Raw genomic sequence first — 27,990 nt, 5'->3', positions numbered from 1 at the left:
GATAGATTTTCTGCATGTAACAACCTTCCTTCAGTCCTTCACCTCCTGACCTTTGTGTCCAAATGTGTGTACTTAAGTGAATAGAGTTTGGCTTGAGTGTGGCCATAGGATGGGGCTGAGATAACTGGCCCATGCAGGATTGTGTTGAATAATGGAGCTTTGTTTCTACCTTGTTAATTGGACTAGGCAGATTTGTGAGTCAGCCTGAAGTGATCCCTAAAACAGACCTGTTCACCGCACGTCTAGTCTAGTGGCTGTTTGCCATTCATAAAGTAGAATGGGAAAACCAACAGCAGCTAACCAAATGCTTTTGGAGGGCACCCAGAGCAGCTGGATGGGAGCATGTAGTTAGGGTGGACATTCTGCCAGCTGTCTCTCAGGACACTGATCATAAACCCAAGGCTATGGCTTCACAGGGCATGGTGATTCAGCGGAAGAATTTTCAACATACATGCAGGATACCTGGATTTGATTGCCAGCCAATGTACCTCATGCACAGCCATTACCCATCTGCTAGTGGAGGCTTGTGTGTTGCTATGATGCTGCACAAGTTTCAGCTGAGCTTCCAGACTAAGACAGACTTGGAAGAAAGGCCAGGTGATCTACTTCCAAAAACCAGCCAATGAAAGCCTTGTGGATCACAAAGTTCCAATCTCTAACCCATCATCGAGATGGTGCAAAACCAGGCAGCATTTCATTCCATCGTGCATGTGATCTCCATGAGTCAGGGCCTACTTAAGGGCAGCTAACAACAACATGGCTTCACATAAGTCTGGCTGCCTTGGAAGACTAAGGAGAAAGAGAGAAAGAAGGTTGCTCTCCTAGTTGCCCCAAATAGCCACGTGTATTCTGTTTAACTCCAGAAGGTCTGAGATGGGGTAGGACTATAAATTAGAAACAGTCCTTGATGGGGGAGCAGGAAATCGGAATTCCAGTCCCAGATCTTCCTGTAACTGTTATGTGAAGTCTAATCACTCAGCCTCTTCTGGGAGTTGGTTTCCTTATCTGTAAAGCAGGGATAATTAGCCCTGCGCTTTCTCCTTCAAAGAGATTATGAGTGCCAAATGAGAACATTAATGAATGTGAAAGAACTTCAAAATAGTATAAAGCACAAGAGAAAGATATTATCTCTGCTGCTAATAAAATTTACTGCACCTCTAGCACCACAGTGCTTTCTACGTCAAGCGCAAACTCTTCACCCAGGCTTCCAAGGCCTTCTCACAAGGGGGTTTACCCATGCTATGAGTCAGAATGTACTCAAAGGCAACAAGTTTTTGTGTTTTATAAGGCTGCTGACCGAGAGGTTGGCAGTTCGAATCAACATAGCCACTCTGCGGGAGAAAGACCAGGCAATCTGCTCCCTTAAAGATTACAGCCAAGAAAACCCTATGGGGCAGTTCTACTTGGTCACATGGGGTTGCTGTGAATTGAAAAGGACTCAGTGGCATCTAACAACAACAACAACATAGGAAATCATTACAATCCCTTACCTGGTATCTTTGCTTAAATAAGCTAGTCTCACAATTATCCTTTCCACATCATATTTTACTTATTCCTACTTCTCTGCTTCCTTTATATTTTCTGCATTGTGTTTCTGGTCTTCCTCCTGATACTCTGTCTTCTATTTTCAGTTTCCTTTACAGTCGCTACTTATCCTTAAAGCTAGTTTCCCAACAACATTGCACTGAGCTCTCTTCTTAGTCAAAACATTCACTGGAAGGTCCTATTATCTTCATGCTGGTAAGTTTTTCCATGTCACAGTTAATGACACCACCATCCTCCCAGTCACTCAAGCAAGAAATTTGGAAGTCATATTCTTTTCCCTCTTCCTCATTCTTTCCCTCATCCTTCACATTTCCTTCATCATCAAGTCCTGTAGCATCTCTCTCCTAAATCGCTGTATCATTACCATTGCTCTACTTTGAGTCCAAATCTATGATAGCTTGGGTTATTGTCACAGTTTACTGCCTAGATTCCCTGTTTTCAGCCTGTTTTCCTGCCAATATATCTTCTACCCTTCTGCCAAACTGATGTTTCTGAAACACAAGTCTGATCATGCCATTTTCCTGCTTAAAATGCTTCAGTAGCCCTCATGCTTTTCAGAATTAAGTTCAGCAGTAGCACAGTAGCGTAGAAACTTCTTAATGACCTGGTTCCAATCTATCTCTCTCCCGACTGGTTCTTAACCCTTTTTAGGTCTTGAACTTATCTGAGACTCTGAGGAAACAGAAAAATATGTAAGTAAAAAATTCCGAACAATTACTCTTATTACTCTTTGCTCCTGAAGCCCATCCCTGACAGCTATGGATTGATTAGGGCCCTGCTACAATCAATTTCATTTATCGTTTACTATCCTTCCATAGGAAACCCTGGTGGTGTAGTGGTTAAGTGCTACAGCTGCTAACCAAAAGGTTGAAAGTTTGAATCCACTAGGCTCTCGTTGGAAACTCTATGGGGCAGTTTTACTCTGACGTCGCTATGAGTTGGACTCAGCTCAATGGCAATGGGTTTGTTTTTTTGGTTTTTTATCCTTCCACATAGGTACCTGGCTGTAGACTCACAGAGGTTCTTGGAATTTTCAAGTGTTGTTTAACTTTTTCACACCTTTATGCATTCATACTTCATGTTTCTTCTCCCAGGAATTCCCTTCTTACCCTTGTTGTCCAGCTAACAACCACTTGTCCTTCAAAACCTAGCACAAGCATTACCACCTACTTGGATTCTGTGTCGGATTTACCTATCCCTGTTTTGTGGTTCCAGAATAGCCTGAATAATCTCCCTTTTTTCTCCCACAGAATTTTGTTCCCTTTGTGTTTACTTGCTAGATTATTTGAAGGTAGAGACCATGTCTTAATTGACTATGTATCTCCAGCTCCCAGAGTTTTATTTGGCATATAATAAGCACTCAATAAAGTGTTTGCTGAATAGAATAGAGTTGTTCTTATTTAAAACACGTTTCTCTCCCCCTTTTACTAGTGGACGCCTTATAAATCTCTTAAATTTTATCACAAGGACAATCACTTTCTTTATGTGATCTTGCTTCAATATCCTCTATTATTTGATAATCTTCTCTTTGAATTTTTCTATTGCTAGATAGTATTTAGAAACCCTGGTGGCATAGTAGTTAAGTGCTATGGCTGACCAAAAGGTCAGCAGTTCGAGTTCACCAGGCTTTCCTTGGAAACTCTATGGGACAGTTCTACTCTGTCTTACACGGTCGCTGTGAGTCGGAATTGACTCGACGGCAATGGGTTTGGCTTGGTTTGGTTTAGATGGTATTTAACATCAAATGTTTATTTAGAAGTTGCTTTGAAATATATCATCCCCAAACCATCACTATTCTTTAAGCATGTGATGCAATGTAGCGTAAAGTGTCCTGGGCAAGTAATCAAAAGACCCAATTCTAGTTTTAGCTCTGCTATGAGCTAAATGTGCAGCCCTGGGCAAAGTATTGAATTTTTTCCCTTGGCTTAAGTTTCCTCATTTTTAAAACGGGGGGTCTGGATAAGCTTTAAGATACTTTCTTGTTCAATGGCTGTCTAATGCTAATTAGTCTTTAACTCTTTCATATGTCATATTGCATATATCTTACATGTATTTCAATTTTCCAAAGACACTGTAGTTTTCATGCAAGGGATATTTTGTACTCTAACCCTTTATGTCTACACATCACAGACTGCCCATATAGCTGTACATAAAATGAACAGTTATTAAACTTTAAGTATCATTTTGGGAGATTTAGTGAGAAAGAACGATGTTGTGAAGGGTTAATAAAATAATTTTTGCAACTTCCAAATCTCTAAACTACTCCATGAGGTATGTGTAGTTGATGTACATATTGTGCACATTCATATAGCCAGGCTTATACTCTAGAAGGTGGACCAGATCAGAATTTTCAAATCTCTTTTTGGAAGCAGGAATTTTCTTCCATTCTGGGAAAGGACGGATTCTAGTTCAAAGGGGAGTAGGGTGGGGGAAGAGCTTTAGCAGATTCTCAAAGAACCTCAAGAGATTTTTTGGAATCTAAACTATGCCAAGAAAATCAGTTAAGTTAAAATAAATGAGCAATATCTAAGTGATATTTTTCTATAATCTCTGATTTATTCAATCTAAGGGAAGATATACTACCTTGCAGAGTATAATTTAGGATTTTACCCCATTTTTCACAAGTGGACAGAGACATTTTTCTGATCCCAAAGGTGGTCCAAAGGATATTGTCCTAGGTAAAAAGTGATTTTAGTGTCCTAGGTAAAAACTGCAATCATACTTACATTTTTTGGAGTAACTCTGTGTTTACCCAGCCCAAGTGTGCATCGTCTGTCTTACCTCAGCTTTGAAAGTCAGCAGCATCCTCTCAGCAATGGCCGGGTGTATAGAGAACCCAATCTTGGGGTACAGAGATCAAAAGAGTTACTGTTGAAGCAATTCTCTAGAGCAGAATAATCAAAACAACAAACCTGTTGCTTGGAGTTGATTCCGACACTTAGTGGCCCTATATGACAGGATAGAAACTGCCCCATAGTGTTTCCGTGGAGTGGCTGATGGATTCGAACTGCCGACATTTTGGTTAGCAGCTAAGCTCTTAACCACTATACCACCAGGGCGCCATATAACAGAATACTGGATCCTAAATCCCAACTCTTTCTCCTAAAGAATAAATACAGTGTTTCCTCGACTAATTCATATTGACTCTGTGGTTGAACCTGCAACAAGTCACTGAGTACCTAGTCTGCCTCAATCAGTTGCTTCTATTCAGTTGATCAATTTAGCCAGGTGATGGCTTGATTTTCTAACTATAGGAGTCAAAATCACTGTAACCTCCGTCAATTTATCATAGGATTTTTGTTGGTAATTATTTGTTTACTTTTATATTTCTACCAGCAGCATACCTACCTAGAGTATTCAACACCTGGAACAGATCCATTTTTAAACCTCTCCCCTCTATACAACAAAATTATTTCCAGTAATGATTACTATTTTCTGTAGAACTTGGTACACTACTAGGCTATGAGTTCCTTGAAATCAAGGACCATGTCTCACTTATTGTTGATTCTTCAAGGCATAATATTTCACCTGTTTCTAGGCAAATTTGAGTTCAGTTGAAAAAAATGGATAAATGAATCATCGTCTGCAGCATGGTCAAGATGTTAGAGATGGAACATGATGCATTAGCCAGAATTCTGCATTTTCCTTGGTATGCTTAGACAATGACTGTGGAATTCTTTAAAGGACCTACAGGGTTCTAATATTAGAAAACGTATGGACACAACAATAGGTTCGTATGTTTCATTGTCAAGTCTGATCTCTTCACTCTTTCCAAACTATAGTTCCTGGCATTTCAAGTGCCCCAGCCATAGGCCCAAAGTGGGTCAGATGCCTAAACTGTCATAGTGAATCTGATCTTCCTATTGAGACTCTGTGCTGGATGTTAGGAATCACACAATTGTGTCTCTTACCCCCTAATTGCTACTTCATTTTCATTCTTTACACTCATTTTGCAACTGCTGAAGTGCAAATTAAATAGCAGTTAGGGGGTAAGAGCACACAACTGTGTGATTCTTCAGTCTTCTGCGCGATACCGGTTGCTGCACCGACATTCTCAATAAAGCGGCCAAACCAAGCACCACCATTTAAAGGGTGTGGATGCCCTGTCAGTCCGAATGAAAGCACTCCACTTTAAAATAACCTTTCTGCTAGGACTTCTGTTTATCTGTGGCTACACAATCAAGCAAGCAAGCAAGTAATTTTTTGAAAATTAACTTTTTTGTTGGTTTTATAACTTCAGCCTGAAAAGCAGTAAATTCACGTAAATGACTAAGAGCTTGATTTGCTTCCCAAGCTGTATACAGTAGTCTTCCCCACCTCCACCCCCATCTCCGAAGGGTTATAGTGTATTCATTTGTTTGATTAGTAATAATTTAAATAATATCAAGTTTCAGGAGGCAGGCAATTATGATACACTTCAGAAAGTCTTCAAAGTGGTCCAGCCTTTAAGGTGGAATCAGCTTTGTTGTAGGGGAGCTTGGTCTCTGGGGTTTTCCAGGGTGGAGGATGGGGAGGATCATTCTCCCTCTTGATTAGTGTCCTGGCATTTCAGGCAGGACCTTGGCTTTGCAAGATGAAGATGTGGTGAGTGGAGAGATACCAGATGTCTAGAATAATCCTTAACCCTTCCTTTTCCTATCTTTCTTTTTTGCCTTTAACATTTTTTTGAGCCCTAGTTTTTGTATTTGTCTGGCAATATGCTAGGTAACCTTGCATGAATTATGTAATTGACTCTAGTCACAATAATCATGTGAGGTGACTTTCATTTCTCTTCCTTTATAAATGAGGGAACTAAGTTTGTCCATATAGTTAGCTAGTATTTAAAATGAGATTTTCTTATTCCATATGCCATATTTTTTCTACTATACTGTAGCAGGGATATTGGGAGGGTGGTCAATGAACACTGAATTACTTTTTTTATTTCAAGCCTCTCCCCCTTCTCCATCTTCTTTAAACATAAGTTTTAACCAAATTAACCATTTTTAGTTCCTCAAACTTGCCATGCATTCTCTCTACTTCCTGGCCTTTGCACAAGCTATTCTCAGACATCACTGTTTTACTTCTCTCTGCCAGACAAAGTTGTCCCTACTGGAGCCCTTATAAAGGTTTTCATCATCTCTAGGAAGTCTATAATTTCCCTTAGCATCCTGCATTTCTACGGTTATGGCACTGATTACCTGTGTTGTAATGCTGAAGAGCCCTGGTGGCTACAGGTTAAGCACTCAGCTGCTAACAGAAAGACCAGCAGTTAGAAACCACCAGCAGCTCTTCAGGGAGAGAAGACTTGGCAATTTGCTGTCGTGAAGGTTACAGCCTAAGAAGTCCTATGGGGCAGTTCTGCTTTGTCTTATAGTGTCTCTAGGAGCTGGAATGAAGTTGACAGCACACAAGAACAACAACGCCCTGCTTATTGCACTTCCCACAAGTTGCAAACTTTTGAAGCAGGGAGTTGCCGATCCCCAGAATCTAACACAGTGCCTAAAACCAAGAACTCATTGCCATCCAGTTGATTCTGAGTCATTGTGACCCTATCGAACAGAACAGAACTGCCCCATCAAGTTTCCTAGGCTGTAATCTTTACAGAAGCAGACTGCCCAATCTGGTGGGCTGAAACTGCCTAACTTACTGTTAGCAGCTGAGCGCTTTTAACCACTGTGTCACTAGGGCTCCACACAGTGCCTTTTGCTGCTGTTGTTAGGTGTGGTGGAGTTGGTCCTGACTCATAGTGACTCTGTTGGACAGAGTAGAACTGCCCCATAATGTTTCCAAGGAAAGCCTGGTGTATCTGAACTGCCAACCTTTTGGTTAGCAGCCGAACTCTTAACCACTATGCCACCAGGGCTCTGTGTGGTGCTGAGTAGGTGTTTAATACATAACTGTTGATGGACTGCTGTTGATTCCAATTTTTAATCTCTCTGCTTTTTCATTAAAACCCTGGGGACTTAAAAAATGTCTAGAAGCTACAAGGGATGGCTAATAATAGCTGTCTCCAGAGTGTGGGCTTGAGAGCTAGGTAGGAGGGAGAACACTTACCTTTGTACGCTTTTTGGTTTGAATAATTAACCATGTGCATGCACTAACTTTTAAATAAACGTAAAATGTATTAAAATGTTTAAAAAAAAAAAAAAACTCTGGCATTATAGTTTTGGGAGCCTGCATTTTTTCCCTTGTCGTCTTTCTCTAAACACTTTCTATGAGTAGGCAAACCAAGCATTTTAAGCAGAACAACCAACAGATCCTTGTGAAGCTTTGGAGAAATACCAGCACAGGATCAGGAATGTTGCCAGTTGTCTCACTCAGTAACCCTGGCTGTGAATCACACTCTGCTGCTCTTGGACACAGCATAGAAAGCCACAACTAGACAGAAAAAAATATGACATGCTAGCCTTAGGAAATAGCCATACCCGATATATTTGTTTCATCTACAAAAAAACACTTTAATTTTCTCAAATATAAAATGTACACCATAAATCAGTTGGTACTTGAAGAAAACAAATATATTTTGGCTGAAATGTAATAGGATATTCTCTTTTGATAAGAAGAGGATATAAATGCACTAGATATGAATCAGCCCTAATAAATAATCCAGGAGATTTTTAAGAAGGGGAAAAAGTTTTTCAAGGCTATAAATCCATAAGGAAATGGACTTCAGAGAATATATCGAACCAAGTGGGAGGCAAACTCCATTAAGGGGAGATTAAATTAAAAGCTCGGAATGACTTCAAACTGCCCTTGATTCGGGGGAAAGTATGGACACTCCAAAGTGGAAATGGAATATATGGTAGTTGGTCATACGTATAATCTATTAATAAAGGAGTGCAACTTAAAGTCATTTTAATTCAACAAGCTTCTGTGAAATGTCTACTCTGGGAGGGAGTACTGCGGGGGTACGGTGATATAAGGCCGAGTTCTTCCATTAAGGGAATTTGCCATCTAAAATGGTGGATATGGTAAGACAAGTAGTCAAGTAATCACAGACAATTTAGAATGATCACATGAGGGATACACACAGCATTCTATAAGAGAGTAGGGAAGGGAAACCTCACACAGTAGAGGGTCAAGGAGAGATTTCATTCATGGCAAGGTGGGATTTGGGATCAGCAGTGGAGCAGGGATCTCCAAGGCCGAAGGAAGGGACAGGAACACAGACTGAGAGATGACAAGGTATGGAGAGAACGGAATAATCGTGTCTACTCTGGATCTCCAGGAGAAGGGCCTGATAATTTGCTTCAGTAAAGATTACAGCCAAGAAAACCCTACGGGGCTCAGTTCTACCCTGTAACACACTGGTCACCATGAGTTGGAATCGACTCGAGGGCAATGGGTTACTCTGATTAGGACACGTGTAGCTTAGGATACATGAAGGGAACTGGTGGGGAATAAAGCCTGGAAATCTAGATTTGAGGCATGTTTTGGAAAAACTTCCTGCTGACTGGTATAGGGGAGTCAATGAAGTTCTCCAAAATAGCAAAGTTCTGGGATGCAAGAGACCTGGTCTCAGGTTCCACTTAAATATTTCATCATGATATTCACCCCTAGGAATCCCTGGGTGATTTAGACAATTAACATGCTCAGCTGCTAACTGGAGTTGAAGGTTCAAGTCCACCCAGAGGCACCTTGGAAGAAAAGCCTGGTGATCTACTTCTGAAAACTCAGCCAGTTCTAGTCTGACACATGTGGAGTTGTTGTGAGTTGGAATCAACTTGATGGCAAGTGGAAAAGAAATTCACCCTTCAGCATGCTGAGGACAATAATATTGTCCTTCCCAGAGCAGAGAGTTGGCGTGAGGAGGAAATTAATTAAGGCTTTGTGCATTGTGAAGAAATACACAAGTAAAAGGCATTATTCCCACTGTAGTAAGGGTCTCAGCTGGAGAAACACAACTGTGCTGCTCACCCAGAATCCTGTCGTGTGTTTCTTGACATATTTTGATTTCTGTCGTATATATCCATGAGGATTTAGAAACGTACCTGAAAGAGGACGTGTCCTAAAGGAAGAAAGAATTGACAGATTAAAGGCAGAATGTGTAGTGGGCAAGAGTGCAAACTCTGAAATCAGACCTGGAATTGGATTCTGACTCTCCTATCTCTGAGAAACTACATAACCTCTCTAAGTGACTGAGATAATGATGGAAGTAATGTATGCAAAGTGCTTGATAGACTGCCTAGCAAATATCACAAATTCAATAAATTATGGCTCTTATTATTATCATCATTATTTTTAGGCTTGGTTTAAGACCAATGGGCCAGAGTCAGGGTGCATAGGTATTAATGAGCCACACTTTCCAGTAACCCGGTCCTGTAGAGTCATGCTTGAGGCCTAGAGGGTGACAATGGGAGCGACAATAATACAGTGAGTCAAAAGTAGAAGAGTGGATTCTCGAGGTGTGGGGAGCACAAGGAGGCATAGCATTGTAGCCCACGGGACAGACTGACGGAACAGACTGATGAGGTGAAGGCTATTGGAGCCCACGTGAACACGGCATCCAATGGTCAGAGCCACTGGACACACGCTTCACATTTGGAACAAAGAAAATGATGTGCTGCTTTGGCAACTTTGTCACGGACATAGGTGCCCCTATAGCAGGCATCACTTCAGAGGTCCAGATCAGAAGCAGAGGAAAGTAGTGAAGTCAGTGGGTTGTTAAGGAGAGAACCTGAGACCATAAGTAGGTCACACCTCTGAGAACTTTGGGGAACTTCAGGGAGGAATTTGGGGGAGCTGGAGTTTACACATGAAGTCCTTGAGTGGTGTAAACACCTGGCTGCTAACTGAAAGGATGGAGGTTTGAGACCACTCAGAGGTGCCTCGAAAGAAAGACCTCGTGATCTACTTCCCAAAAATTAGCCATTGAAAACCCTACGGAGCACAATTCTACTCAAACACACGTGGGATCACCATGACTTGGAACAGACTTGAAGGCAACTGTTTTTTGTTTGTGTTTTGTTTTTTTTTTGGCGGGGGGAGTTTGCACAGGACAGCTGGAGGTAGGAGCAAGAGAACGATTATTTTATTATTACTTTTTGCTCCCTTTTCTCCTGTGCTCCTACCATAAGATGATGAGATGTAGGATAACACGGGTTACGGCGAGGTGCTGATGACCAGCACTATCCTTGGAAAGCTAGCACCAACAGGACTGTGCAGGGGAATGGGTGGGAGGAGACACTTGAAGCCATACTCTCTGTCCCAGAGAGTGGACAAGACAGTTCATTAACATGAAGAAATACAATGCTGGAATTGCTGTATTTATTTATTTTACAAAAATGAGGGGAAAAAAATAACCTTAACTAACATTGAAGGTCCTACTTGGCCCTGGCTCTTTCACCTTGATTTTGTTTCCTAGATCAAAGGGCATGAATTCTAATTAAAGCAGGCCACAATAACTGTGAACCACTTTTAAATGGGTTTGGAGAACACTGTCTTGAAGTTTAATAGATACGTCTTTGGTTTGTTACGCTTTATGACAATTAAAGTTGCAGATGACTTATCATTTCAGCTTCTTCATAACTTGTTGCTATTTAAGTATTTGCTTTAATATTTAACAGCTCATGCTTTTGGTACGTATGCAGAATACATGTAGTATTATTCCAATGCACCCTTTGGTTTCCCATCCTCCATTTTCCTGAGGTGCTTATAAAATGGGTTTTCTTTTCAACCTGCAGGTGACTTTGAAGATATATTGCCATATGGTACTAGAAACATTATAATACATCACTGCTTGTTTGCCAGATGTTGTTCTGCTCTGCTAGGCAGTGATTCAGATGCTCTGTGATGATTTTGCAAAATGAATCTTGCTAAATTGGAGAGTTTTAGTTGTCACATCCCATCTCATTAATATTGGCTGGGTATTCAAACATTCCAAAAAAAAAAAAAAAAACCTAACAGTTTGAAATGAATCCATTAGGTATGCAAATAGCAGTGTTCCCAGCTTCCCCAGTGCCTGCCAGCCCTACCTGTGACAGCATCCCCATTTTGCAGAGTGAGAAATGAAGGCAGAGGACACTGGCTCCAGGGGGTGAGTTGTGTATAGATGTGCACTAACACCGGTTCATCTGAGGCACTGAGATTTCAAGCTGCTTCCTACATTGTGCAAGCAGAGGCAGGCCTGGCCTTTCTCCAGGCTGAATAGCCAGGCATGGTTTGCGAAGGGCCAGGAGGGCCCCTAATTGTCTATGTAAGAGTTTCAAAATTTCTACCATTGTTGATTTAGTGTTTGAAGAAAGGAGCTTTTTTTCCCAAAATTTCTCTGTAAGGCAGTCATATATTACCAGGGTAGAGTAGAGCATGTTTATTAAACTTGGTCACCTACATTTGATCTGTTATTCTATATTCATCGTCAACCTTATATCTGTAGTGCCTAGTACACACTCAATAAATATTAACTGAGTGAATAACTGCATGAACGAAAGAACATTACAGCCCTTCATAGGAAGAAGATTGACAAGGAATGCACACCTTGGCATGTGTTTGTATTGGAAAGGTGCTACGGATAGGAGAATAGTAAAATGACTAGTCAATTTATTACCTAATTCTACCTAAAGTGTGGAAGGCTGCCAGAATATGTTTTGGTGGTGTAATGCCTTCTTTATTTGACAGAAAGACTAATCTTTATAGAGTTACTGGGTGCAATAGGTGCAGCTTTTGTGGATGATGAATGTACCCCTAATGTTGTGCACAGAGCAGCTGCTTTCCCCTTGGCACGGGCCTTTCTACCCTTAGAGGATGAAAAGGCTTTCTCCAGAGCGTTCTGTGATGTATGTGGCATGCTGTTCTTGTTACTGGCTGCTACAGAGTCAGCCATGGACTCAAGTTGACCCCATGCACAATGGAACGAAACGCTGCCTGGCCCTGTGCCATCCTCATAATAGGTAGAAAATCATACTGTTGTGATTGATACAGTTTTCATTGGCTGGTTTTTGGAAGTGAATTACCAGACTTCTCTTCCTGGTCTATCTTAGTCTGGAAGCTCTGCTGAAACCCGTACAGCATCATAGCAATATGCAAGCCTCCACGGACAGAGGAGTGGTAGCTGCACGTGAGATGCATTAGCCAGAAATCAAACCTGGACCTCGTGCTTGTTGTTGTTGTTGTTGTAAGCCATGAAGTTGATTCCAATTCATGGTGACCCTATAGGACAGGGTAGAAATGCCTCACAGGGTTTCCAAGGCTGTAATCTTTATAGAACCAAATTGCCAGGTCTTTTTTCCCATGGGGATGCTGGTGGGTTTGAACTACCAAACTTTTGGTTAGCAGCTGAGCACTTTAACCACTGTGCCACCAGGGATCCTTTTGTTTCCCCCCATAGAAGACCAGATTTCTACCCCTGAAGCATGACTGCCCTCACATTTGTGACACAGCACCAGAATTTTTCCAGCCTAGTGTCAAGTTCCACTCCGTCCAGATCCACTGTTACTGACAGAGCCTGGCAGCTGGCAGATTCATCACTGGACTTTTGTCAGATGCTTGCTGTCATGTGTTTAGGCAGCTGGACCACAGGTCTTTTCCTGATGAAATACCAGATTCTTATAAAAACGCCTTTAACAGAGATAACCCTGTAACCTAGAATACATTTGAAATCATTAGAGCAGAACACAGATTCATAGTCAGACTTTGGTATTCACCACCACAAAGGAAAAAGTCAGAAACTGATGGATTTATGATAGTCCAGAAGGATAATTTAATTTGGATGGGACAAAAGGCAGAGCTGAAAGAAAGACTGCTTCTCTGGAGGTGATGCCTTCAGTGACTAGCAAGAGGACTGAAGGGCAAAACTCAAATTTTCACTGTGTGAATTCAAACTGTGAGGAGCAAATGCTAAGAAGTTGTCTTAGTTATCTAGTGCTGCTGTAACAGAAATACTACAAGTGGATGGCTTTAACAAACAAATTTATTTCCTCACAGCCAAGTAGGCTAAAAGACCAAATTCAGGGCATTAGCTCTAGGGAAAGGCTTTGTCTCTGTCAGCTCTGGAGGAAGGTCCTTGTCCTCAATCTTCTCCTCATCAAGGAGCTTCTCTGTGCAGGGACCCCAGGTCCCAAAGGACTCTCTCTGCTCCCAGCACTGCTTTCTTGGTGGTATGAGGTCCCCCTATTTCTCTGCTGGCCCCTCTCTTTTATACCTAAAAAGAGATTGCCTCAAAACACAATCCAGTCTTGTAGATTGAGTCCTGCCTCATTAACGCAACTGTCGCCCATCCCCCTTCATTAACATCATAGAAGCAGGATTTACAACATATAGGAAAATCACATCAGATGACAAAATGGTGAACAATCACACAATACTGGGGACCCTGGCCCAGCTGAATTGATACACATATTCTTGGGGGACATAATTCAATTCATGACAGACATTATATTACAGGGGCTGGAAATAAAGACAGAAAATTTTAAGACTTGAAATTCGTGGTGGATTAACAAATAATTCAACTTCTTATTACTTCATTTTGGAAGGAAATGGACAGAATTTTATACCAACAAGTACTGAATATATCCTTACCTATATATGGTAAAGGCTCGGTTCGGTTATGGTAAACAAATGTGCTAGGTTTATTTCTAAATGCATTTTGTGTGTTATTTCTCTTGATCTTTATTGTACTCCTATGAAACTGATAGTATTATGCCCACTTTATAGAAAAGGAAATAGGTTTAAAGACAATAAGTGACTTAACTTAGGTTACACAGCTAGTACATGGTAAATAAAGCAGTTGCCATTGAGCCCACTCCAACTCATGGCAACCCCATACGTATCGGAGTAGAAATGTGCCCCATAGAGCATCCAGTGGCTTTTTTGGAAAAAAAGCCAGTCCTTCCCCGTGGGTGGACTTGAACCTCTAATCTTTCCGTTAGCAGCTGACTACTTTAACTGTTTGCAGCACGCAGGTGTTAAATAGGAGAAGCCTAGAGTAGACTGAGATTTTAAAACTGGCTCTACGTTGTCCTCCTTTCCCACTGGCAAGGTACGAGAGTTCCAATTTCTCCACCTCCTCACCCATACTTGCTACTGTAAATTTTTTAATTTAATTTTTATTGCTGTGAAATATATATAGCAAAACAATTGCCATTTCAATCATTTTCTAAAATGTTTTATTGAGTTTTTGGTGAAAGTTTACATAGCAAATTAGGTTCCCATTGAACAATTTCTATACGTATTGTTCAGTGGCATTGGTTACATTTTCCAAATTGTGTCACCATTCTCGCTATTTCTGTTCTTGTTGTTCTGCTTCCATTAATGCCGTTTTCCTGTCCCCCTGACTGTCTCATCTTTGCTTTAGGGTAAATGTTGACTTTTTGGTCCCACATGGATTTTCTTTTTTTAAAGGAGCACAGTACTCATGGGTGATATTATTTTATAAGCCAATTTGATATTTTGCTGAAAGGTGACCTCTGGGAGTAGTTTCAGTTCAAAGTTTAAAGGGTATCTCAGGGTGATAGTCCAAGGGATTCCTCTAGTCTCCACTTGTCCAGTAAGTCTGGACTTTTTTTTTTCTCTAGAGTTTTTTCCTATAATTTAGAGTTCTACGATTTTAGAGTTTTGTTCTAAACTTTCTCCCATTCTATCCAGGACCATCTACTGTGTCCCTGGTCAGAATGGTCAGTAGGGGTAGCCAGGCACCATGTAGTTCTTCTGGTCTCTTCATAAATGAGGCCATGGTTTGCATAGGCAGTTAGTCCCATAGGCTAATTTCTTCTTTGAGTCTTTGGTTTCCTTCTTTCTCTTTTGCTCCAGATGAATAGAGACCAATAGTTGTATCTTAGATGGTCGCTCTCAAGCTTTTAAGACCCAAGATGATATCATACTAGGCTGTAGAACATAAACTTTATAGCTTATGTTGTGCCAGTTGACTGAGCTGTCCCATGAGACTATGGTTCGAAGCCTTCAAACCCAGTAAACCAACCCTGCATTTGGTTTTGGTGTTTGGTTATATCTGGGAGATATCTATGACTGTCCCCCTATTTGCTTTCTTATATATGAATATATGTGCAGCACACACAAACATGTATATATCTATGCTTAGTCAACCATTATTACATGCACAATTCAGTGACATTAATTACGTTCACCATGTTGTGCAACTCTCTGTTGTAGATCTTCTTAAGTATAGCAATCTTAGTTGGTGTGAAATGACATCCTGTGAAGATTTTGACTTGCATTTCCCTAGTTACTAATGATGTTGTACATTATTTCAGTTACTCATTGGCCATTTGTATATTTTCTCTGGAGAAATGTCTATTTAAATCCTTTGTCCTTTTTTAAATTTATTTGTCTTTTCATCATTGAATCATTATAGCTCTGTGTATATTCTGAATAAAATCAAAAAACCAAACCTGCTGCCATCGAGTCAATTCTGACGCAAATATTTTTTCTGGTTCTGTTGGTTGTCTTTTCACTTTCTTATGTTGTCATTTGAAGCACAAAGTTTTGAATTTTGATGAAGTTCAATTCATCTATGTATCTCATCCTTTAGGTCTCATATTTGATGCTTGTGTTCTAGGTGTTATGTCTAAGAAACCATAGGTCATGAAAATTTATACCCATGTTTTCTTCTAACTCTGTCTTTTTGACTTCAGATTCCTAACGAGAAGCATGCTGCCTAGAACCTAGTAGATGCTCAAAAAATGTGGGTTGAATTAATGATTGGATGTATTAGAATGCCTAGCTAGATCGTGTAGGACTAAGTTGCAGTGTTTTATTATCTTTGCACCTCTGCCCAGCATCTAGCACTACATTTGCAATGTAGGCAATGCTCCAATTTCTTTGACATTTGGTCAATAAAATCAATAAGTCTCATAAAATTCTCACTACAAACTTGAGACTGAAGCAAGAAAGGTATTATTGGCTCCATTTTAGAGATGATAAAATTAAGACCTAGAGATTAAATGAGTTGCTTAAGGCCACACAACTAGAGATAGAGCTCTGATTCCTATCCAGGGCCTCCCAGGTCAGTTCCAATGTGTGGGCTTGTGTTTCTAGGCACAGCCATCACTATGGATCCTGGTTCATTTTTCTTCAGTCATACTTTTGTTGTTGCCTCTAGGACTTCTAAGTGTACCTCGTCCTGTGTACATTGACTACATGGAGACTCTATAAATATTCAAATAATCCCCAAAGTATTTTAGTTCTTATTCTTATATTTCCTTTTTATTGTCTTTGGTAATATTTGCTTCATTCCTTTTCTCTTGATGGAAAAAAATGCCTTAAGACCTGCAAACTCTGTTCTCTGAGCACTATAATATTCCATAGCTTGTCCAACACAATTCATCATTCATTTACTATATGTGATGTTCTAGATTGTTCTTCAATTATTATTCTGAATGTGTAATTCTTTTCTACCCAATTTAATAGTACGGCTCTTGAACAGAGGGATTATATATTGTTTTTCTTTTATCCTTTCACAGTAGCTGGCAAAATGCTCTTATTTTTTCCAAGATTTCTACTACTTTATTTGCTTTATACATCCATTTTGTTTTTTGTGCCTTTACGGCACATTTTCTATGCATATACTGCACATCTGGTCCTTACAAAGTTCAGTTCATCTGCCACCTTCTCCAGGAAGCCATTGATAAGCATGACCTCCTTCTGCATACACGAGACACCTTGAGTAGTTCTTGTGCCATTTACTTCACACTACCTGGTACCATAGATAATTATGCTCATGCCCTATTTTTCCTACCACTCTTACTACGTTTGAGGTTTTTGACAACCAATTTTTATTTATTGAATATTTAGCCAAAGTTTGTTATCCAACTTTATGGTTCTCACTTCCCAACAGTGAAATCAATGACTCGCTCATACAAGACTCAACACAAGTATATGTTTCTTGAAATTCCTTTAAGTTGTGGAAAGTGCTCAGGGTTTGAACTCATAAGAGCTAAGTTTAAGTTCCATCTCTGCTGTTTACTGGCTGTGTGGAACCTGGCAAGTCACTTCCTTTTAAGGGGCCGCAGATTCCTCATTGGTAATAATACCTAGCTCAATTGAGAGTTGAGAAGTTTATATGGTGAAATGCATAGGAAAACATAATGCAGTTTATTAAAGATAATAATAATTATTTTTGTTCCCATCCTGAAATAGCAGACAAGATTAGAGTTCATCATCAATACACATTTATTGCTTAGCAGCATCCTCACAAAGCTAGTCCCAAGTGCTAGATACTGGATGAAAAGAAAGAAAACATCAGGGAGTTCCCAAGAATAGGTTCAGTGCTCTAACATGTGCACTGTGATGCCGGCTAGTTTGCTTTTTCTTGAGAGTATTTCTAGGCTTAACCAGGTCTGTGTCTTTTTATTTAATTCAGATTGTGAGTCTGCCACTTGTTTAACTATTCCATTGTTGACTAATGAATACAGTGTAGCAACCCAGAACTTGTCTATATGCAGTACAGCTTCTAGCTAATTGTTGGTGCTCAATGAATTAGATCCTTAAAATAGAGCTGCTCCTATTGTAAGGGAAAAAAGCGTTTACAAAAGTTAGCCATTCTGTCTGCTTGTTAACATATGGACACCAATATTAAAGACTTGCTACTAAAATAAGTTCACTGCCTCTTCTCCATGGAAGTGAGGACACACTTTAAAACCTTGGATGGTACACTTAGCACAGAACTGTGTTGATAATATTATGGAACCCATTTCCATTCAGTTCATCATCCACATTGAAGATGAAACTAAGAGGTGCCCAGACCTCTCTAGGTTTTGAACTGCAAGCTTTGTAACTAATATTCTCTTGAGCATATATGTAACAATGGAGAACCAAATTATTTTTCATTATTATTATTTTAAATGAACAAATGACAGAATGGAAGAGATACAGAAAAAGTGTAAGGCAATCCTAGACTTACCAGCCAATGTGGGGTAAGATGGCTTTCTTTAAGGCTATGCCTCCAGGATAGTCTTTCTGTGGTCTTGTGGGTGATCACTGTAGCTACCCTTGTGGCTTCTTTATACACTCCATATCCAAGGTCTTTCACTCCAGAATGAGGGAGAGACAGACATGTAATAGATACTTCCCTGTGGGCTCCAGAAACAGGGGATTAATGAATACAATTACTTCCAGCATGGCAAAACGTCTCAAACAGATAATCTGTGGCAGGCAAGTTTGACAAAACATGATGAAATATCTATATCTCTAAGGTGTATGTTAGGAATTAAGAAGATGGCTTCTTAGTGATTATTTTTAAAACTTCAGGTCCAGCCTAGAATATTCTGAGAACTAACCCCTTGTGGTAGAAGATACGACATTTATTGTTTTATGCCTTCTTTCATTTGCCCAACATTTAAAAAAATACCTTCTAGGTACGAGACACTGGAGACACAGACATGTGACTATCCTGTCCTGGAGCTCACTGCCTGGGGTAAAGAAGAAAATGAAATGGTCTCTATCCTGAAGAAATTTACAATCTAGGAGAGAATATGAGTAACAAAATACAAAAAAGAGAGAACAGCTTGGTGCTAAACTTTGAATGATGACTAAAAATGCGAACAAACACTTTTTAAAATTTGGGGGTTACAAAGATCTCTTTGAGGATCAATGAAATACAGGGGTAATTATATCCATTAGAAAATTGTATGTTAGCATTAACACATAAAAACTTGAATACAATTTCAGGGAAACTTGAGCGTATTGATGAAACCAAGGTCAAGAGCTCAGGCAATAGGTATTTAGATAAAAAATATTTCAATATAAAATACTTTCTCCAAGGTAGGGTGCATGATGAATTAGGACTTGACTGAAGGGAAGGAGAGAGAACACAAAATATGCTAATATGTATTTTCACTGAAATTCTAGAGGAATAGAATATTACTAAAGCAAGAAGATGATTTGATGGGGCTGAGGGTTTGGAGAGAGGGATCCTGGCTGGATCAATCTGCTTGAACAAAGCAGAGGAGGGGTGATAAACTTAGTATATGGAAAGCTTATTAGTCTAGAATGGACATTTACGCTGGGAAGTATTGAGATGCAAGGTTAGACGGGCAGTAAGATATGAATCTAAGATGCATTGTTGACACTTGATCATAGGCTCATTATAGAATTAAAAAACAAAACAAAAGTTGTAAGAGGTATTTGAGCTGATTGAGTCCAAACACCTGGCATTGCAATAGTTCTAGCAAGTGGTCATTTAGTCTCTGCTTGTTTTTTTTTGAACATATTAATGGGGGAATCACAACCTAATCTGCAAGCTAGTTTATTTTTTGAATGGCTCTAATTGATAAAAAAGACTTAAATCAAGATGACTTTTTTTTTTTAATTGCACTTTCCCATCCCATGTGGCTATCATGGTTTTTTTTTCCCCTGGAAACACAAAATAAAACTAATCCTTTTTTCACTTAACAGTCTTTCATGTGCTTGAAAATAGCTATCATATACCGCACAGATCTTCTCCTTAAAGGTTAAACATCTCTGGGCTTTAATCCTCTCTGATGAAGATGATATTTTGAGACGATTAGTTTGGCAAACATATGTAGGATGAATTAGAGCAGGAAGAAAAAGACTGGAATTGGAGATACCAGTTGGAATGATATTGCAATAATGACATTTAGAGAAAAATGGAAAGAAGAAAATAGTGAAGTTTTTGGGAGGACTTGATAGTACTTGGTGACAAATGACTATAGGGGATGAAGCGGTGAATCGATTTTAAAAAAAAAAGATATCTCAAAATGCTCTGACCTGGGACATAGGAAGAATGATTTGATTGTAGCCATTGATTTTCAGGGGCAAGTGTTTGACTTTTTTTCTACTTAGCTGCCATGGGAGGTATTATAGTATAGTGGTTAACAGTGTGGACTCTGGAGGCAGTTATGTGAGAGGTTCAAGTTCTGGATTTATCACTTACGTTACATGGACTTGGGCAAATCACTTGACATCTTTGTATCTCAATTTCCTCATCTATAAAATGTAAATACCATTACACATATTTTAGCATATCATCCAGCAGAGAAGAAGCGCTCAGTGACAATAATCTATTATTACTCTAATGGGTTTAATTGGAAGCAGCTGAAGTTCAAGTTAAAGGACTTCAAAAACAAACTATCTGGGAAGGGAGCAATCAGGAGCTGTGGTCAAATCATCACGTTAAGGTAGGAGAATTAGACACAGCAGATGGAAATAAGGTTTCCCTGGAGTCAGCTCCAACTCACGGCAACTTCATATGCTGCAGAGTAGAACCGTGTTTACTAGGGCCTTCAACAGCTGATTTGTCGGAAGTAGATCACCAGTCGCTTTTTCAAGTTACTTCTCAGTGGACTTGAACCTCCAACCTTTTGGTTAGCAGTCAAGTGACTTAACTGTTTGCATCACCCAAGGACTCCTGGAAATGAGGTTAGAACACACAAAAGAGGTCAGAAACACTGAAGGTCAGAGTGTGAAAATATAACATTGGTAACTTTCTATTTTTTCAAGATAAATAGCAGAAACAGGGCAGGTTTGAAGAGGTCTTTCTACAGCCCAGGCTAGCAGGTCTTACATTTTAAATACCTGTCTTCTCCTTCATTGTTTTCTTCCACCTGACAAGGCTCATGGGTTAATCCTGATTTATTCAGCTTATGCATTTCTCTAGAGTGAAGGACTTAAGGTCACCTGGCTGAGGATGTCAAACTTTGGACAGCTGGAAAACATGCAAATAGGTGTCTCCAGGTGAATTCCAAATAGCAGTTGGAATTCAGCTGGATATGTAGCTGATGGCAAATAGAGATCAGTTTATCGGTGTTTGTGGATGCTTTGAGAATAGTTGTGTTATGTATTAATGCATTACAGTGTTGATATTTCCCAGGGATACTCCCTCTGATATAATCTCTTCTTACCCTGAGAAATTATAGGATCATTTGCAACCAAAGTTGATAAAATACATATAAGTTATGACAGAGGAGTACAGACGGTTTTAATCACAGTCAATTATCTTTCTGAGCTTCAATTTCCTCACCTGTAAAATGAGAATAATAATATTTTGTAGAGTTATTTGGAAACCCTGGTGGCATGGTAGTTAAGTGCTACGGCTGCTAACCAAAGGGTCAGCAGTTCGAATCCTCCAGGTGCTCCTTGGAAACTCAGTGGGGCAGTTCTACTCTGTCCTATAGGGTCGCTATGAGTCAGAATTGACTTGATGGCTTTGGGTTTGGTTTTTGGTTGGTTAGAGTTATCATAAGGATGACATGAGCTAACATGAATAACATTTCCTTGCATATCACCTGGCCCTTGAAGGTCATTCAATACATGTTAGTTGAAATGGGTAAAGTGGAGAAGCTATGTGCTGGGTCTGTTTACTTATCTCTTTTATTTAATTATTAAGTCCATCTAATTCTCACCTCAAATGTTCTGGAAGCCAGATAAGTGTCACCTGAGTTTTTCAACTGCCCTTGGCTCCAAATGCTTAGCTGGGAAAGTCATTCCATATGTTTATTCACCTTGAGAAGCTGAGTTTGCTGTATCCAATTTCCCTGTTTACTCTTTGCCTACTGATGCTGCTGAGCATGTACAAACATCATTCTTTATCATTCTAAGTAGGTCTTGGGCTTAATTATGGATTATGAGAAATGAGCTGAATGAGCATTTTGGAGCCTGTTGAAACAGACTTGTTCAGGACAATTAAAGGCATTCCATTCCTTTGGGGAAAAAAAAAAAAAGCCTGTTTCAACTCACTTGTGATACATGAAAGATGAAGTGTGGCTGAAGTCAAATGATGGGACACAGACCTTGCTCACTCCAGCACATCACAAATTGATTTGTTAGGACCTGTGTCAATGTCCCTCAAGTGGCACACACTCACTCAGATGCTCAGAGGATTGTGAGGACATACGTGACGTCCCTGGGTGAGAAGTCAGCGTGGAGCGCACTCCCCCAAGTCAGCTGAGGCTCAGTGAGGTTGTGTGAGCTGCCTAGCAGCCCGTTCCTTACTTCTTCTTTAGCGCGCCTGTGCTTATTAGGAGTACCGCTTGCCTACAGGGCGATTATGACAGTGTGGAAAATTTGCACTTTACAGGTAATTAAAAATAAATTGGCTTAAATTAATATCTAGCTCCTTCTTGAATAGAACTGAGGAAAACTAAAAAACCCAAAAACTATGGAAGCATTTAGAGAAAACAAAATTTCTGAATTAATGATAATCTAAAGGAATTCCAAATTTATAAAATGAGAGGTTAGGCATACCAATAAGACAAATGGTATTTCTAGTTAGAGAAAGTGAAAGTTCAAATTCACTCATCTGTTTATTCAATCTTTCATGCAAGGAGTATTCTTTGGATCATTTGTCTGTACTGAGGATGAGATGATGAACAAGACACAGTCTTTACAAGACCTCAAAAGGCTCATAGTCTAGTGTGGGGGGAAATCAGTAAACAAATGATTACAACACAGGTGAAGAATGATACGACAGAAGGGAGCCTAGGGAACATGAGATACTGGAGAACAGAGAAAAGAAAATTAATTTGGTGTGAGGAATAGTTCAGGGGCTCTTTCAAGAGAAGTTGGCACAAGAACTAGGACTTGAAAGAGGAGCAGGAGGTAACCAGCTAAAGAAAGGAAAGGAAGGACTTCCAGTTACAGAGAAAAGCCCATGCAGGGGTTCAGAGATGTCAACCACTGAAGCGAAGGAACTACTGTCGTGGGAGGAACTGAAACACATGGAGCTGAAGGAAGTAGCAGCTAGTTGATTTGTTTGCAGCTTTCCTTATGAAAGTCTTTGGGCAAAAATACTTTCATTTATGGTACAAGTGGCCCCTAGGAACTTCCTCCAAACCAGCTAAGCCTAGCATAAGGCATACATGAATGACTAAGACTTTTGTTGGAATCAACAGTAAAATCAGATAATCTAAAACTCCAAGCCCCCATTACACTCTTAGTAATATGTATTTTACAATCTCAGGGCAATGCTTCATCTCACCATTTTATCCCAAGCACAGTCATCTCCTCAGCAGTGATGGCTGGGTGAGGCCACAGAGCCTGTTGAGATCAGGGGAGGTTATCAGCCTTCACTAAACCTATAGGATGGCTTTTCTCAGTAGCTGGAGCTGCTGTCGTCTGTGCCTGCTTTTGGCTCTAGCTTCTGAGACATGTGGCCATGTTGGTAGCTCAGCACAAAGGACAGCATAGCACTCATGATTGAGGCAGGGGATGTGATCCCGTTCTGCTTCACTTCAGTTCATAGCTTGGCTGCAGTGTCTGTGAAAATGTCAGAATGTCTCTGGGGTGTGGCTCAGGGGAATAATAAAGGGCGAAATTCATAACTGAAATAAAAAGGGCATTGGCAGATGGTGTATGGATAACTCTGCTATAGGCAAATAGAGGTAACTGAGATACTGTTTGTTGGTGATTCCGGGAGTAGCTGAGATAATGTTCTATAGCTGGTCCTACCTTTTATGATAGCCATAAACCTGAGAAGGGTGTGCTGTGGCCAGATCAGGAAAGGGTGAGAAGAATAGGTATTATCTTCAAAAAGTGCTGTGGGGACCTTCAGGCTGTAAAATTTCCAAAATCTTTTTGTGTATTTATTTTCATTTTTGTTCAGACCCACGGTACTCAGAATTCACCAGCTTTGACCTAGTTAATATAAAATGTCATGAGATTTGATATTTAATTCAAGTGGTTCATATATATGCACGTGTGTGTGTGTACATACATGCACATGCATATGTATACACACACACATATGTAAAGTGAGATCCAGTGAGCACAAATAATGCTAGCGACTGACTGGTAGATATATGTATAAGGTACAAGAGCACTCATTATACTATGCTTACAACTTTTTTTTTCCTAGATTAGAAAACTTAAAATAAAAAAAAAAAAGATTAGGAAAAATACATGAGTTTGAGGGATTTTGAGATAATTGTAGTCTTTTGGAAGTAAAGAATTTCACAAGGTCCCAATAGCACAGAACTTGAGATATTGTGAGACTTTAGAGATCAGCTCTTTCAGTCCCTCCATTAATAGAAAACCCAGATTCTGGTCCAGCCTTGCCTTAAACCTGAGTACAACCTTGGGTAAGTCCATTTTCTTTCTAGGCTTTGACTCCTTCTGAGAAAACCAGTAAACCTTGCCTTAGAGTCATTCCAACTCATGGTGGCCCCATATATATCAGAGTAGAAGTGTGTTCCATAGGGTTTTCAATGGCTAATTTTTCAGATCACCAGGCCTTTCTTCCAAGGTGCCTTGTGGGTGGACTTGAACTTCCAGCCTTTTGGTTAGCAGCCAGGCGAGTTAACCATTTACACCATCCAAAGAAGGAAAGCTTAAGTTGTCTTGGGAAACTCTTTGAACTTTATTCTTTTATCATTTAAATGAGGCCCAGAAAGGTTGAAATATCTAAATTTAAGTATTGAGTAGTTAGTTCTAGAATCCACTCCTGTGCTAAAAGTATAGCATTAAAAAAAAAAAAAAAAAAAAGAAGCACTCATTAAAATTAAAGAACAATGATACCTTAATTGATGAATACTCAGGAAATGAAGTTCCTTTACACAAAATCAGGCACATTAAAAATCAAACAAAAAAACCTTTGAATAACACAGGAAGTTTCTAGGGACTAGATTACTTCCTTGAATATTCTCTATTTCGGTCTAAACCAAAAAGAACTTAGCTTAGACAAAATTATTTGCTTGGAAAAAATCATCTTCTGTTTCCACAGCCTTTCCCTTGGGTGTCCTGTAGACACTACGGTGTACAGAACATAGGCTTTGTGATAAATCAAACCTGAATTCAAATTTTGGTTTCTCCAGTTTCCTAATTGTGTGACCTTGACAGAATTGTGTCTTCTATGAGCCCCAGTTTCCTTATCTGTAAAAACGGTGATAGTAATATTTTTATATTTTCTCTACAAGGAGACTATATGAGATAATTTTATTAAAATACATGGAAGCAAGAGATGTTCAAGAATGTTAGTTTCCTTTTTTCAGTCAATCAAAAACCATTATTTTCTAGAAGGACTTATAAGATACTAGCTAAGAACATTGTCTCTTGTGCCAGACTACCGGAGTTCAATCCAAGCTTTGTTATTTACCCGATGGGTACTTAGGGCAAATTATTTAACTTCTTTTTGCTTCAGTTTGTTTGTCTGTAAAATGGAGATGATAATAATAATAGTATATACATCATAAACCTGCTGTGTGGATTGAATTATTAATATTTATACGATGCTTATAACAGTATTGAAAATCCTGCTGTTATAATTATTACTTTTAAGAATGGCAAGAAATCCTGTGTATACTAATAAAGAAAGTAATATTTTAGAGGACTAGAGAGTTCAGAATTGTAATAGACGGTTCAAAGCTACTTTTGAGGCTAACCCTAAAGGTAAACCTGACTTTTTTTTTAGACCGACTAGAGGAAATATCCTTAATTATTGATGGCTTGATTGAATTGTACTGTCCTGTACTATACTATAATGTAATGATTGTATTTTAATAACTTCAAACTTGATTTCAAACCAAATACTTTTGGAACGCATCACTAGTTCTTTGATATCATGTCTTTTTCTGGTAAAGATGTTGAAATGCATTATTTTTATTAATAATAATGGCTACTTTTATTCCACAGTGTGAGGTCTTGGATTTAGCTTTTCTTGCTAGGCAATAAATTAGCCTGTTGCTGTTTTATGGATACTGAGAAGACACAAGGCTCTCAGGCCAAGTACAAAAGAGACTTTTATTACTCTGTGGACAACAGGCATCATGAACTTCAGCATGTGTATTCAAGCCCCACAGGGGCAATGCGATAAGGACCCAGATGGATGCTTTGCACATGGTGGGCTTTCACTGCAGCGAAGGAACACCAAGCTTGGGGAACCTACCATTTTATAACAAACACTAAATAAGCCTGCTCTCTGTCCGTGAGGGAGACATTCCCTCATTCCCTCAAGGTTGCTCACTCCAAATACAACCCTGAGAATGGGCCTGGTAAAGAGCATTTAGAGCTTTCCACTCTTGGCACACCCAGCAAAAACATGCAGGGCTCATGGTTCATTGAAGATTGTCTCTGCAAATACTAGGTTCCAGCAATGTTATCAAACACCTTAATTGGTATTGTTTCACTGATAGATTACTATGTACCTAATACTCTATGAATACAGGGAAACTCTGGTGGTGTAGTGGTCAAGTGCTACTGTTGCTAACCAAAAGGTCGGCAGTTCGAATCTACCAGGTGCTCCTTGGAAACTGTATGGGGCAGTTGTACTCTGTCCTATAGGGTCACTACGAGTAGGAATTGGCTCAATGACAATGGGTTAATATTCTATGTAAATGTTAGCTGCTTATGGCTTTATAAAATTTCGTGCAAGTTTTAATGAGGTTGCTTCTGGACAACATTACAAATTGGGTACTTTTTTGTGTACTCTATCTTCCAGGGGAATTCACTTTTGTTTAAGGAATTCCTCCACTCTCAAGACTTACATCTTCAGAGGTTCTACTCTGATCTTTGACTGCCTTCCTTTTTAGCCTGCCTTCATGCCATGTCCCAGCCCTTTTCTTCTTCCTCTTTACCCCCAGATAAGACTTACCTGTTTTGTGGCCATTCTCTTAGAGGCCCTCTCTCTTGTAGGACCGTCACTGGGAAGCAAATCAACATTAAAATATGTTAATGTCTAGAAAGGGAAGCCGCTGGAGAAAACACAAGTTTATTTTAGGAGGGGCCTTTGGAAGACATGCTGCTTTAACCAAAGAATAACCTAAATAGCGGGAACTCAGCATTTCGTGAATATGCAACTCTGTGTGCTTCCTTTGTACATGGTCAGCCTTGGGTCTAAGGAGTACATTTAGTCTTGATTGCATGTGAAGTATTCAGTTTGTATTCTCTGAAAAAGAAGAAGGAAATTTTTGAGGTATAGATTTAAATGCCATTTCCTTTTCATTCCAGATCGTCCAAGGGTTTATGAGATGTAGTTTTTTGAATCTACGAAGAGAGCAGTCGTGACTAACTCTTTATGATTTTCCTTGATACCAGGACTTTCCTACTAATAAGCGCACCATTACCCAAACCATATTTTGAACGGAGGTACTGCCAAGCGTGGTCACTAAACACGTTGAAACGTGGAAAATGAAGCTCTCCTTAGGCTGCAAAGCAGCTGTACCGTGACCTAACGCTTCTATTGTCACCTGCATTTTGGGTCTGTAATGTTTTCCTAACTATGCTTTCAAGACCCAAGTGATTTACAAAGAAATGACTGCGTTCATAAAAACAGGAAACTAAAGCAGCATAAATGTCAGTTTTTATGTTGATATTTACATTCATCCCATGGAGAGACTGAATTGTTTAGAAATGTGATTCAATATTTGGGGTCAAATATTTTGGTAGCATTTACAGGTCAATAAATTAGACACATACTATCTTAAAGGATCAGAAATAGCTTAGTTCTCCAATGTGAGCAAACCTAAATTTTCTGGCAGGAATGTTCCCTGTAGAATTGTTAATTGCACTGATGCTATAATAGTATTTATTACATTTTAACTACAACTGTGTTAGATTTTCAAG

Source organism: Loxodonta africana, chromosome 7, assembly GCF_030014295.1.
Source record: "Loxodonta africana isolate mLoxAfr1 chromosome 7, mLoxAfr1.hap2, whole genome shotgun sequence".
In the NCBI taxonomy this organism is placed as follows: domain Eukaryota; kingdom Metazoa; phylum Chordata; class Mammalia; order Proboscidea; family Elephantidae; genus Loxodonta; species Loxodonta africana.
Note: the sequence above shows the minus strand (reverse complement) of the source record.